The following is a 15,099-nucleotide window of genomic DNA, read 5'->3' as shown; positions in this document are numbered from 1 at the left end:
TCTTCGTGCTTCTGAGCAAAGAGGGGAAGCTAGGAGCGCGTGATTTTTTCCCTATATGAATTACTCCCATAAATTCAAAACAGAATAATTTCTTTCAGTGTTTGCAATTTTGTGGATTTTCGTGGCATTTTCTGTTAATTGTTTGCACTTTTTGTGCATTTTAATTAGTGAAAAATACAAAAACAAAAATGTTGCATTTGCATTTAGGATTTAATTCTACATTTAGGATTAATTAACAAAATAGTTGTTTTATAAAAATGGGAAACATCACAAAAAAAAAAGTTTATTTTGCACTTTCTAATTTTAATCTCGAATTTTGGTTAATTTTTCCTTGAATTTGGTTTTTAATTAGTTGTGGTAATTATTTAGAGTTAGTTAATTTAATTTCATAGGATAATTTGGTTTGGGATTTAATTTAGGTTTTATTTTTAATTTTTAATTTTGAAAAAAAAAACAAAAAAGGAAACTTGAAATTGAAAAAAAAAAGAGAAAAGGGGTTTTGAAACAAGAGAATTTGAATTTTGGGCTTATCAATTGAATTCCCCCCCAGGCCAAAACAATATTCCGCTAATACCCGGCCCAAACCCGTTACTGCACCCAGTCCAAGCCAGCCTGACCAAATGACGTAGTATGGGGGCGTTACTACGTCGTTCCGAGTTCACCAGTGTCGAATTAATCGGGGCCCTCCATCCCCGGCTCATCCAACGGTTGGGAAGTGGGGTCATTTGAGTATTTAAATGTCTGAACAGCCCCCACTACCCCTCACTCATCGTCCCTCTCCCACCTCTCAGATCCCTCTTATCCTTGATAAACCCTAGCGATGCCGCCCTAATTCCCATCGCCTTATCCCGGCGGCGTTAATGCCATACACCACCAAAATAGCACCCCTGAACCCCCGTCTCACCCTCATTCCAGAAATCCACTCTGTTTCCTTCGAATATTAATGAAGCTCCTCGAATCTGGATTTGAAGGGACAACCCTAAAAGTCCAAAGGTCAGAATCGGCGAGGGTTAAACGATTTTAGGCCTAAATCGATGTTACTCGTGTGTTCTTGATATTAAGAACCTACGATTAACTTCGAATCGGGCTGGAATCGATGAGTTGAAGGCTGTTCCTTAGGCCCTTTTTGTCAGGGTCCTCTTGGGTATATCTCTTTTCTTCTCCTCAGTTCTTTTCCTTTTCTACTCCTTCGTTTCTTCTATTATTTGTCGTCCTGTTAGGTCTTTTGTGCTCGTTTATGGGTTGTTTATTATGCATGTTATTTTAAAATATTAGGTCACTTAGCTTGATTAATGAGGTTTCTTTTTATCTGGTAATTTCTTTAATTTTAACCCAGTACTTGATTTCTGTTTTTGAAGTTGTTCAGACTCGTCTTTGTTATGAGCATTTGTTTCAATCAATTCAACTTGGTTTGGGTTTGGGTTTATGCCTCTGATCTTTTGATTTACTGGTTTGGGTCGAACCTGAATTAATTCAATTGGGTCGAATCGACCCATGATCTGTCCGGTTTCTTCAGGTAATAACAGGGTCATTAAGGGGTAATTTGGGTAGTCTAGGTGTGGGAATCTCTTTGTAACTGACTGGGGAAGCTTCTAGGAAGCTGGGGTGGGGGCTAATTGGTAAATCTGATTTTTAAACTAAGGTTTCCTGAGCAAAAATGAAGTAAAAAGGGTTGAAGTGTAAAAATTGACTCCTGGAGTCTGCCCTAGTAGCTTGCCTATAAAGGCATCCAAAACTTGTCATTCAAGGTAGACCCAAGAGCTGAAGAGATAAGAAATCCCCAGAAAAACAAAAACGACTAAAAAAAACTGGAGGAGAACACTATTTCATAGAGCCTTTCCTGCTTAAATTTCGGGATCCTCAATTTGCTGAAGCAATGTATGCTTTATTTGGGTGTGAAATGGTTTGAGATCGAGATTGGTTGAAAGATTTCTGGTTTATTATTCGACTGAAGTTAGTTTCTGGGCTATTGTACCTCATTGCTGGGTTTCAAAATTGGTTTTCTGGTTTATTTCTTGTTGCTGGGTTCTGTTGATGTTGTTGTTTCGTGCTTTCACCCCTTTTCCTTTTGGCAATCTATAGGTATGCCCTCAAAAACTTGCCATGGAACTGAATATTGACTAGCATGTATAAAGATCTGGAAATTCAAGTTGAAGCTTAAATGGAAACATTGAATTTTTGATGTAATTACTGTCGGTTACTACCATTATGTGCAATTAAATGCTTCAGTTTTGTGGCAGTCCAGTTTCTGGTTCATGTTGGCTTGTTTACTTATGATAGTAGCTTAGAATGGTTTAGTTGTTTAGATTAAATGTGTAATTTCAGAGTATGGGGGTACTGTGATAGTGTTTGAATCCTATTTGTATGAACGAACTGTTAAACATTTTTGAAAGGGGAAACTGCTTGAAGGTGTCAGATAGTTGTCTTGGTTTGAAATCAAGGTTTGTTTGTATTGAGTGGTGTTCATGACTCTGCTTTGCACTCTGAAAGGCATCATGGTATTGTATTTAGTTAAAGTACTTTTTTGGTCTATGTCAGTTCCAATCCCATATGTTTGTTTGTAGGAAGTTAGTTTAAGAAAATTTAAAATGCAAACATGAGCATTTCGTCAATTATGGTATCAGCATAGTTTCAGTAAATAGGGTAATATGTTACAGGTTCTCGGGCTTGTCTCATGAGCCCAATGACTTGGGTTGTTATCGTAAGGCCTTTCACTTAGTAAATTTGACCCAAAAATGTAGGCTGGGATAAAATTGCAAGTTCATGTCAGTTGACTTGTACTTGCATATTGGAATTTAGAGATGGAATCGTTAATACAATAGCGTGTCTCGATTAGATTTGCATTTTGATAATGTTTATGCCAGCAATTGCTTTTGTATGAAATCGGGGCTTAAGTAAGTCCAGTAAGGGAATTAACATTTGTTTTGACTGCATGGCCTAAACCAGAAGACATGGGCCAGTGGGGTTATATGCTCTTGCATTCTTGACTCCTTCTTTGTAGTTGATACTTAGGCCTCAATTTAGGCCCAAGCTTTGAAAGATGAAGTACAGATAGCCTTATATTTAATAAGTTGGGTTTGAGCATTGACTTAAAAGCAGCCAATAGTTTTCTTTAAATTTCATTTAGTTGGTTTGGTTAGTGAGAGTGCTCCATCTTAAACAAGAATAGCTTATGGCCCACATATACTAGTTTATAGACGCTTTAATTAGAATAGATTAAGGTGCGCCATGCTTAACAAAAGTGACAATTGCATGGCCCTCATTTTAACTAACTTCGTTTTGATCCTTAGAATTCGAGGTGCGCCATTTAGCAAATTTCCATGGCCCTCGCAAAGTTGCAAATTCATAATTGCTTTAGGCGTGTTATTTTAATAAATTACCTTCCTAAACTCGGGTGCACATTTATGTGACCCAAATCCAAATCTCAACAACTTAGATAAAATATGTAGAGAGCCGCGGGTGCATTTATGTGACGTGGTTCAAGATGTATTTTAAATGACGCTGCAATCTTCCTTAAAAGTAATTCAAAGCGGCATAAAGTTAAAATTTGCACATAGGTTCATAATTGTTTAAAATCAGATAATTAAGCTGAATATAACAGTTGAGCGACCGTGCTAGAACCACGAAACTCGGGAATGCCTAACACCTTCTCCGGTGTTAATAAAATTCCTTACCCGAATTTCTGGTTCGCGGACTGTTAAACAGAGTCAACCTTTCCTCGACTCGAAATTTTAAACTGGTAACTTGGGACACCTTAGACTATCCCAAGTGGCGACTCTGAATTTTTAATAAAAATAATCCCGTTTTGATTGTCACTTTAAGTTGGAAAAAACTCCCTTATACACCCTTCTCGATGGTGTAGGTAAAAAAAGAGGTGTGACATCTGTCTAATGCAATTCTATGTTTTCTGCTATTTCTAGTCATTTTTGTTTAGTTCTCTTCTCCTCTTATAGTTCTTTTCATGTTGGCTCTCGTGACATGACATGCACGCGTAAGTTTCAGGCTTGTTTTGAAAGTCAGTTTAGTCATGAAGCAATGAAACAATGATGAAGATGTAGGGACATTTGAGGGAAATAAGTAAAGATATTTTGAGATCACTTCAAGCCTGAGTTGTGTGAAACTGGGCAGATAGGACATAAAAATACATTATTGAAATGCATCATGCTGTATTGGGTGAAGATAACGACAAGTTTACCCCAAATTTGTAGGGGGACATTCGTGGTAATGAGAGTGAGAGTGTTGTCCAATAGTGCTTTGTAGTTAACAGATGTAGAAGGTGAATGTATGGATACGGTTATCAAGTCTAGTACAATCAAAAGATGTTACAAATGTTTTCCTTGGTTTGTTTAATTATGTAGTTTGCACTTGGCATGTTTTGGAGATTAGAATGATGAAGGCATCTTGTTCTGCTATCTAAACACTTTATCCTTCGTTACCCCTTTGAGCCTTATTTATTTTCTTTCAGACCCCTCTTTTGGAATCAGTAGCAAAGATCAGAAATGCAAGCGTGAAAGATAAGTAAAGGAAAAAGAAGAAGAAAGGAAAAAAAAGAAGAAAAAGAAAAGGAAAAAAACAACAAAACAACAAAAAGAGAAAAAGAAGAAAGAAAAGAAAAGAAGAGAAAAAGGAAGAAAAAGGAAAGAAGAATCACAACAACAAAGCAATTTCTATGACATGAACTACATTCGACCTGATTCCTTTTAAGGATACGTAGGCGGCCTCACGGTTCGGTCCCATCAAAATAAAATCTAAAAATCCCCAAGCAAGAAACTGAGGCAGAAGTTGCGGTTGTTGTAAGAAATATAATTCCGAAAGTTGTAATTTTGAACCCATGTTGAATCGTTTTGAGCCTTTGATACCGTTTCTTTCTAACCCTATTCAAAAGCCCACGTTACGGTCCAAAGAAAGACCTTCTAATCAGTCTTCGAGGGATGCCAAGTCGAGCAAGTATAGGTGATTCATATCAAGGGCGACACTCTGATCCAAACTGGAAAAATCAAAAATAAGAGAGTCTTATTGGTGAAAAACATCACGGGCACCTTGAGGTGACTGTAAGTTGAGAGAAAGAACAAAATGAGAGAGGTTTGATGGTGAAAACCCTTCGGGCACTACAAGTTGAATAAGGATTGTGAATCAGATTGGATAATCAGAGCATTGAAGCCCAGTTTCACGGTTTGAAGGTACAACAAGATTTGAACATCAGACTTGCTTGACAGAATAGGCCACAGGTGCATGTCATGGTCATTAGAGTTGGTATCCACATCTGATCGGTTTCCACTTTGTAGTTTTCTTGCTAGGAATCATCTTTTCCCTTTATACTTTACTCTGTGCCTTTTGTCTAGGTTACTTCCTCTCTTTGAGTCTATGCGGTTGAAACAAGTGAGAAATGACTTCAAAATTTGCCACCAGTTTTCCAATTGCACAAAACGGGGTCTGGCTAACACATCAAAATACCATAAGTCAGGAAAAAACAACAAGCGCATTGAGGTGGTAACAATCAACATGATTTGGGATCCTTGTGAAATACAAAGGTTTGGTACATATAGATTCATTAACAATGCAACAAGATGGAGGGTGTTAGGCAAACGGATCAAAGGTATTTTCGGTGAAATACGAAGGTTTGGTACAAATCAATCCATGAACAATGCAACAATATGGAGGGTGTTTGGTGAACGGATCAGAGGTATTTTCCGTGATAAGATTGACCAAAAGGGTGGTAAATCAGTGATAAGCAAGATCTTCCAAGCAGAAGTCAAAGTTATCATGGCAAGCGATGAAGCAATAGACCTCAAGGCCAAGGCCGGTGTTTTAAGTCAGGAAAGAACAGCATGCGCACTGAGTGGATGACAATTAATGTGTTTTGGGATTCATGAGAAACACAAAGGTTCAGTACATGTCAATGGTATTCAGTTTGAACGGACCATAGGTATTTTCCGTGATAAGGGTGACAGAGAAAGTGATTAGTAAATAAACAAGCAAGGTTTTCGAGTGGGAATCAAAGTGATCATGGGAAGTGAAGGAGCAATCGCCCTCGAAATTAGAGGCCACAAACCAACCACCATATTTTTAAACTGACAAGATTTTCTTTGATTGAAACAGGGGCAGAAAATTTCATTCGTTTTAGAGAACCCTCCGTAAGGAAAGGCAAAGCACCATATAGGTTTGACCGTAAATTCTCAAGACCCTCTTAGAAAATGGGACCTAGTTTAAAATTCAAAACAGTCATGAGTAGTAAAATCTAGCATAAATATATCCCAAGGAATATAAGATGGTTTTAAAGTTCGCATATTGGAGATATGATTCAATTAGCAGTTTTCAGGATCCTCCTGAATAATGGGGCCTAGCTTTAAGATTGTTGTTAGATAACAAGAAGTAGCGGAAATAATACCTTTAGAAGATATAACTTAGATTTAAAATTGTCATTTAATTAAGAGTTGTCAGGACCCTCCTGAATAATGGGACCTAGCTTTAAGATTTCCATTAGATAACAAGATTTAGCATAAGTTCTGTTGTAGGGTAATATAATTCAGCCGTAAAGAATTGTCACTCTTAAGATAAAACTTGACTTTTAATTTTCAGGACCCTCCTGGATAATGGGGAATAGTTTAAGACCCTCTTAGATAACAAGATTTAGCGGAAGTAACTCCTTTAGAAGATATAACATAGATTTAAAATTATCATTTAATTAAGAGTTGTCAGGACTCTCCTAAATAATGGGACCTAGCTTTAAGATTTCCATTAAATAACAAGATTTAGCGTAAGTTCTGTTATAGGGTAATATAATTCAGCAATAAAGAAATGACACTCCTAGGATAAAACTTAGACTTTTGATTTTCAGGACCCTCCTGGATAATGGGGAATAGTTTAAGACCCTCTTAGATAACAAGATTTAGCGGATGTCACACCTTTAGAAAATAAAACTTAGATTTAAAATTGTCGTAGTTAAGAGTTGTCAGGACCCCCCTGGATAATGGGACCTAGCTTTCAAATTCTTAGTAATATTTGGTAATATGATTCAGTTTAACACTCACATATGCGCCCCGCTACCAAACTGGAGCAGAAAATTTTCTTTGTTTTGTCTATTTTTGTTGAAATCAGGGACCCCGCTTAGAGAACAGGGAGAAGCAGTTCAAGTTCAGCAATCAGGCGCCCACCTGGAGAGCAAGGGAATACAATTCAAGTTTCAATAATCAGGCGCCCACCTGGAGAGCAAGGGAGTACAGTTCAAGTTTCAGCTTTCAAGTTCTTACTGATATTTGGTAACATGATTCAGTTAACACTCACATATGTGCCCAGCTACCAAACTAGGGCAGAAATATTTCTTTGTTTTTGTCTATTTTGTTGAAATCAGGCGCCCACCTAGAGAGTAAGGGAATACAATTCAAGTTCAGCAATCAGGCGCTCACCTAGAGAGCAAGGGAATACATTCAAGTTCAGCAGTCAGGCGCCCACCTGGAGAGCAAGGGAATACATTAAGGATTAGCAGTCAGGCGCCCACCTAGAGAGCAAGGGAATACAATTCAAGATCAGCAGTCAGGAGCCCACCTGGAGAGCAAGGGAATACAATTCAAGTTCAACAATCAGGCGCCCACCTGGAGAGCAAGGGAATACAATTCAAGTTCAGCAGTCAGGCATCCACCTGGAGAAAAGGGAAAACATCTCAAATTACAATTCAAGTGGGCAACAAAGGGATTTCACTAGGAAAATACAAGTCAACGAGGCAACAACAGTCACAAGACCAAGTTTGAAAATAAATCTTTGTAAAGCATAGATTATAGCTTAGTCTAGCTTCTTTATTTTGTCATGGTGTAATAAGGAAGTCAGTAAGCAGTAGTAGCAGCAGCAGCGACAGTGAAATCACAGCTTCATGGTAGTCCCAGCTACCAAAACATCCTGAACTACATTGACCTGATTCCTTTAGAGCCAAGGATATGTAGGAAACCTTTGAAGCAGAGGTTCGGTCAAATTCTTTCAAAAAATGCTTCACATGGAGTATTCAAACGGGCAAAAATCGCTCGTATCCGCCTACTTTATCTTTGCACGAAAACACTTCGTGTTTCCAGGTAAAGAGGGGCAGCTATGAGCACGTGATTTTTGCCTTACACGAATTACTCCAAAAGAATTCCCAAAATTAGGTCTTTTCTTTAATTATGTGTTATTCTAGGAATTACTGTTCGATTTTCCTGATTGTTTGCATATTTTTGTGTGCATATTTAGTTTTATTAATGCATTAAAAATACAAAAATAAAATATAACATCTGCACTTAGGATTTGATTTTACATTTTTCTTGGTTAATTTAGTAATTTGTTGTTTTACAAAAATAAAAAAATTCACAAAAAATAATGTATTTTGCATTTTAGGGTTTAATATCAAAATTTTGTGATTTTCTATTAATTTGGTATTTAAGTATTTTGATGATTATTATTTAGAGTTAATTAGTTTTTTTTTAAGTTAATTTGGGTTTTTATAATTCAATTTAGGATTTTAGATTTAATTAAGGGGAAGAAAAGAAAAAGAAAAAGAATTAATAAAAGAAAAGTCATGGTTTTGGGCCATCCACTTTAAACCAAAACAGGGCCAAACATTTTCCTTGAAAAATCGTTCATTCCAGCCCAAAAAAAATCCGTCCAAACCCGTTCAAAACCGGCCCAGACCCGCCCCAACCCAGTCCATCACCATACTAAACTGAACAACATCGTTTGGACATGCTTTAATCTGGACCGTTGAATTAGTTTGATCAAACGGCTCAAAACCTTGCCCATTACCCGACCCTGACCCGCCCCTGAACCGATCCAGCCCTAGTCAAATAAAATGACCCCGTTTCGTTTAAAAGCTTTGATCGTAGCCATTGGATTCTCATCATCCAACGGCCCTAATTAAATTACTCATTTTAATATACCCAAAACCTTACCCCTACCCCCTCAGAACCCCCCTCCTCTCTCTCATCTCTCTTCAGAGACTAGCCTACATCCCACCACCTCACGCCACCGCCTCCGCCCACCGGAAATCGCCTCACGGTGGTTCCGATGGCCCAAATCACCCTAAAAATACACCCCAGAACCCCCTCGATCTCCTCTTTCCAAATCCATGACTATTTTCCCTCGAATATTCCCCTAGCTCCTCGAATTTTAGATCGAAAATTTAACCCTAAAATCCCAAAATCGCCTTGAATCGAGAGGTTATTAAAATTCCAGGCCAAATTTGATTTTGCTCGTGTGTTCTTGATAAGAACACATGATTAATATCAAACTTGGCTGGAAATTTAGAAGAATCGAAGACTTTTTCAAAAATTTTAACTGTCCAAGATTGATGCAAGGTATTTCTTTTTTCTGTTATTAATTTTTTTTTTTTGTTTCCATCTTCATCTATTCTACTCATCCTCCTGATTCTTTTTATTTTATCTATTTTTTTCATAGTTGTAGTATATCTTTGTCTAATTAGGGTATTTAGTCTGATTAATTAATTTAATGTAGATTTTATCAGTTTAGGTTAATCCTAAATTTATAAGTCAATTAGTATATGTTTTTCAGTAAATGTGACATTGTGTTGATAAGAATTGATTAGTATAAGTTTAATTCAAGTGGTCACCTAATTGAGAAGCTTCTATAATGGTAGGGTTTAGGATTTCACTACTAAATAATTTAAAGCAATAAGAATTGAGTGGAATCGAATTTTTAAATGTTGAAAGGGCATTTCTCATTGCCTATTTAAGAGAAAACAATACATTGAGTTCAAAAAAAAGAATGAAGAGCTGAGAATACTCTGAAAAAGAAAAGGAGAAAACTACTGTTCCATTGCTGTTCTGCATTGAATTTTGAAACTTTCTATTCCTAGATAGTTTCTGATTTTCTGTAGTGTTGAAAAATGATTTGAATTGGTTTCGGAAAGTGTTTGTTCAAGTTTTCTATCCGTTAACTATTACATTGATATATCCGGGGTTATTCATTGTTTTCTCGGATAAAATTCTGGGCTGATTTTATTGTTGCTGCTACTGATTCCTTATTCCCTTGCTTCCTTCTTGATTTCCAGGTATGTCCTTGGATCTTGAGTGACATGTGAAGTGTGGTTCAGAAACATGTAATCAAGCTTTGAAGAAAATGATAATTGTTACATGTTCTTCTGTTAATCTTCTTCGTATGCTCTTTAGTTTAGTTGTTAAGTATATGCGTTTGTGTCATTAGTGCTATGTGCCCTTGTGAGGTTTGGATTGAGTCTGCTCTAATGTAAATAATTTGGGACTATTTGTACTTCTTTGAAGATGTTTACTAACTGAGAATTGAAGCTATTAGTTGGTTAGTTAAGTTGGTTTGGCTTGGTCAAGATTGAAAGGCAGTAATTCAAATTTTGGGGTCCAACACCCCTGACCCGTATTCTATTTCTCATTTGGTTTCCAAGCTTTATCTTCTCATGTTTAAAGTATGGTTTTTATAAGTTCAGGAGTTCATTGTTCACTCTTTCCCTTACTGTTTGTATAATGGTTATGTTCCATGAAAGATTTCAAACGGGGATCATGTTTGGTTTATGCTGGAAACACCTCTAATTCAGTCTAGGTCTTCATATTTTTTCTTCTGATAAATTAAAATCATGAAATTGTTTAAATGTGTTAATGAGAGGTCAGAATTCAGCATGTGAGTTAAGTCTATTTTGAAGTTTTGATTTATTCTTTCATTGGCAATTCAAATCAGTGCTTTTAAATGGTGAAATAGTGTCTAAATTCTGAAGGTCTCGTTGCAATTAAATTCCATACCATGGCTGAAGTCTATGACAATGACTTGGGCTGTCATCTTGGCCCAGTCGTGCCAAGCTCTTGTTCTGGTATTCTTGATTCTGGGCTTCACTTTGTAGCCCGGAAGTTTACGATCTCAATTTGTTTAGATCATGCTAGTGATTGCAAATCCCTCCCCTTAAGTTGATTGATTTTTAATGGTTGAAAGTTTTTTTTTTGTTGTTGTTTAGCTTTACTCAACTAGTTTTGTTCTAAAAAAAATATATAATTAGTTAAAGGAGGGGTGCCATATTAGGCAATGCAAATAGCCATGGCTCTCAAGCATTTAGTTTGAATTTCCTCAAGATTAGAACTGGGGTGCGCCATGCCAAACAAAAATGACAATAGCATGGCCCTCGTTTAATTAATTTTGTTTTAATCCTTAGAATTCGAGGCATGCCATCTAGTTGAATTTCTATGGCCCTCGCAAAGTTGCAAACGCGTAGTTGCTTAGGCATGCTATTTTAATAATTTACCTTCCTAAACTCGGGTGCGTATTTATGTGACCCAAATCCAAATCGCGATAATGTTATATAAAATGTGTTGAGAACTGCGGGTGCATTTATGTGACGCGGTTCAAAATGCGTTTTATGTGACGTTGAATTTTTCTTAAAATCAAATGAAAGCGGTTTAAAGTTAAAATTGCACATAGGTTCAAAATTTTTAAATCAGATAAATAGGCCAATAATAATAGTTGAGCGACCGTGCTAGAACTACGGAACTCGGGAATGCCTAACACCTTCTCCCGGGTTAACAGAATTCCTTAACCGGATTTCTGGCTCGCGGACGGTAATACAGAGTTAATATTTTCCTCGATTCGGGATTTGAACCGGTGACTTGGGACACCATTAAACTATCCCAAGTGGCGACTCTGAATTTTAATTGAAATAAATCCCGTTTCGATTGTCCTTTAATTGGAAAAACTCCCTTATACACTTCCGGATGTAGGAAAAAGGAGGTGTGACAGGCATCAGTATGAATAATGTACTGAGTATGTAAGGCATGAAAATCAGTACATAAAAGACATAGATGAAATATAAAATAAGGAATTCTGCCTGTAAGTCTAAATAACTTTGCTAATCCTGAAATAGTTATAATATCATGCACATGCGTGTAAATGTTGTGTCATGCATAGGTATAGGTGTACATAACATCATCAAGCCTCTGAGGGCATCCTATCATATCATCTTGGCCACTGTGGGCAAAATCATCAACGTATACCAACTTATTAGGTGGTGGTTCGTATATAACGTCGTAACCTTTTCCCATATCCCATATACATATATATACATATAAATATGCGTATATAACGACATCTGGTCATGGGTCAATATTCATGTATAAATGAATTAAATGCATGAAAATATGTTAATAATCTCAATATTCCTTTCGAATAAACTTTATCAACTGCTTATTATTCTGAGACCCATGAACAAAAGATATAATAATATGTCACATGGGGAATCATGAACATAGAGACCCTTAGTATTTCTATGAATAGAGTCGTTTATGAAAGTTGTGTGTTTACTCGTTTCTTTTGTAACATTTGGATCATGCCAAAAACAAAGAAAAGATAGCCTTAACATACCTGAGTCAATTCTCTTGAGAAATATTACACCGTACTCCCTTAATATTGCAAAATATCACGTTAATTAAGGTGCTCTGAAATCTCGAGTTTTGAAGTGTTGAAGACGCTATGGAATATCATATTTTGAATTCCTGAAGATCCTTGAAATCTCACGTTTTTAAGAATGGAGATGTGATTCCCATGTCTTTAAGACATATAATGGTTATCTTTTTCTAAAATGATATATGACTCACGTTATAAGACTTGTCCAGTTCTCACTCTTTTATCCTTCCACATATATTAATGACTTAAGAGTCATACATAGGGATGGGGGTGCTTACACGTGGGGGGGAGGGTTAGTCTTATCTAATTTCCTTATTTAAATAGGTAATCTCTCATTACCCAATAATTAACTAATTACCCACATAATTAAGAATTATCTCAAATTACTTAATATACTACTCACTTTTAATACACTTTACGTGCCCTACTATCGTGGTACATGGGGTACCTTATATAGCACTAGTCCATAAATACCGGGTATTATGGCTTGGATCGTATTTTATCCCAAATCGACAACCTTCAACGAAACTCATTTTCTTTAATTCATCTACCATTTATCCTTTACAGCACTTACTTATCGCTTCTTATAAATAGTATAAATACGTTAACCTCAAGATAATCTCATCCCCGAGTCTATGTCGATTAACTGAAAACGAAACTTTAACGTACAAAAACGCGAGATGTAACAAAGGTTGCCCCCAAAAACTGGAAAATAGTAAATAAGACTCCTTTGGTCTCCAGAATACCCGTCGTGCGAAGGATTCACTGACGCCTATCTACGAAGTCCTAAGCATCCTCTAACTCAACCCGCTGAACTTTGGAGGCCTAAGTTTCCCAAACCGCTCTAGCCTTTTCTGCTTCTCATCACTCATAGGTGGATGAACCTAGGCTTGAGCAGCTGCAACCGGCTAAGCTGCTAGTAACCCCTGTGTCTGGAGTCCCTGAACTACCTGCTCTAGAGTACGGGCAGCGGGAGTCTAAGCACCTCCCTCGGCCTAAGAAGTTGTTGGTGCGGCCGAAACTGAAACTGCATGAGAAAGGTTAGTGCATACATTCAATATCGAGGTCAAAGCCTCCTGAATGCCTGGAATCACAATGGACATAGCTGGTGGCTGAGCTGGTCCCGCCGACTTAACCACATCGGGTATCTGCTCCTGAGATGGAGCAACTGGTGGCTCCATAGGTGCTGCTCTAGCTGCAGTACGAGCTACACCTTGGCCTCTACAGCGGCCCCAACCTCTCGTGGCCCTAGCCGGTGGTACTGGTGGTCGTTCGCCCGATCCGATCGCACGTGTCTTTACTATCTGTGAGAGAATAGAATAATAAAAGTTTAGTTTCCTGAATCAATAAATCCACACAACAAGAATACAAGAAAGTAAAGTTTCCTAAAGGTTCGGTAGTCTCTCGAAGATAAGTACAAACATCTTCGCACCGATCCACAAGAATCTACTAAACATGCTCATGACTCGTATGACCTAAGTAACCTAGTGCTTTGATACCAACTTGTCACGATCCAAATCCCAGCCTATCATGATGGCGCCTATCACAATATCAGGCAAGCCGACAATCACATAATAACCACGTATTTTAAATTAAAAATATGATTTAATAAGTTCAACAGTGAAAAATCTCACAAATAACTGATAAGAACAACTGCAACTCAACTGCAACAATCCCAAAATCCTGGTATTATCGTGTACATGAGCTACTAAGTATCAACACAGTCTAAATCTCTAATACAATTATCTAAAAACAATAGAACAATACTAAATAAATTGAAATGAAGGAGAGTCGAGGTCTGCGCGCGTCATTAGAGCTACCTCAATAGTCTCTGAGCAGATAATGCACCAAATCTAGCAACAATCACGTCCAGATGTACCTGGATCTGCACATGAAGTGTAGAGTATAGTATGAGTACAACCGACCCAATATACTCAATAAGTATCAGGACTAACCTTAGACTGAAAGCAGTGACGAGCTCGGAAAGATATAGTCCAAATCAAAATAATGACAATGCAGATATAACAATATAATGGCAGTAATAGCTCAAAGAACATCCATATTCGGCTCGTATACAGTACAGAAATTTAGACATGCTTTCAAGTTCAACAATTTAAGCTCAACACTGATAAAATATGCCAAGTACAGCTAGCATGAGGAATGTTACATATCTATGACTACACGTCAAATATGCAGGTCAAATGTAATGCATCACAGTGAAACTTCCAGGTACTCACGCTCTCAGAGCACTCAATCTATCTGTCTCAACTCCCACTCATCACACACAATCACTCAGCATTGTACGGTACCTGCACTCACTGTTGGTATGTCAAACTTTGGAGGGACAAATCCTGCCCAAGCGCTAATATAAAGCCAATATGGGTTGTTGTGGTATGCAGCCTGATCCATAATAATAATAATTAAATCCTATAAGGCTCGTTGTAGTGTGCAGCCCGATCCATAATAATAATAATTAAATCCTATAAGGCCCGCTATAGCGTGCATCCCGATCCATAATAATAATAATAGATATAAAGCCAATATGGCATGCTGCAGTGTGCAGCCCGATCAACAATATGGCTCATAATACGGCTCTCAGGCCCCAACTCAGTCATCAATCTCTCCAATCTCACGGGCTCACAGATCTCCTACCACTCAGTCCAAACAATGATAATATGATGTAACAATGAATGATAACAGAGA

The sequence above is a fragment of the Nicotiana sylvestris genome, chromosome 4 (genome assembly GCF_000393655.2).
Source record: "Nicotiana sylvestris chromosome 4, ASM39365v2, whole genome shotgun sequence".
Taxonomy (NCBI): Eukaryota; Viridiplantae; Streptophyta; class Magnoliopsida; order Solanales; family Solanaceae; genus Nicotiana; species Nicotiana sylvestris.
This window is presented reverse-complemented; position numbering follows the sequence as displayed.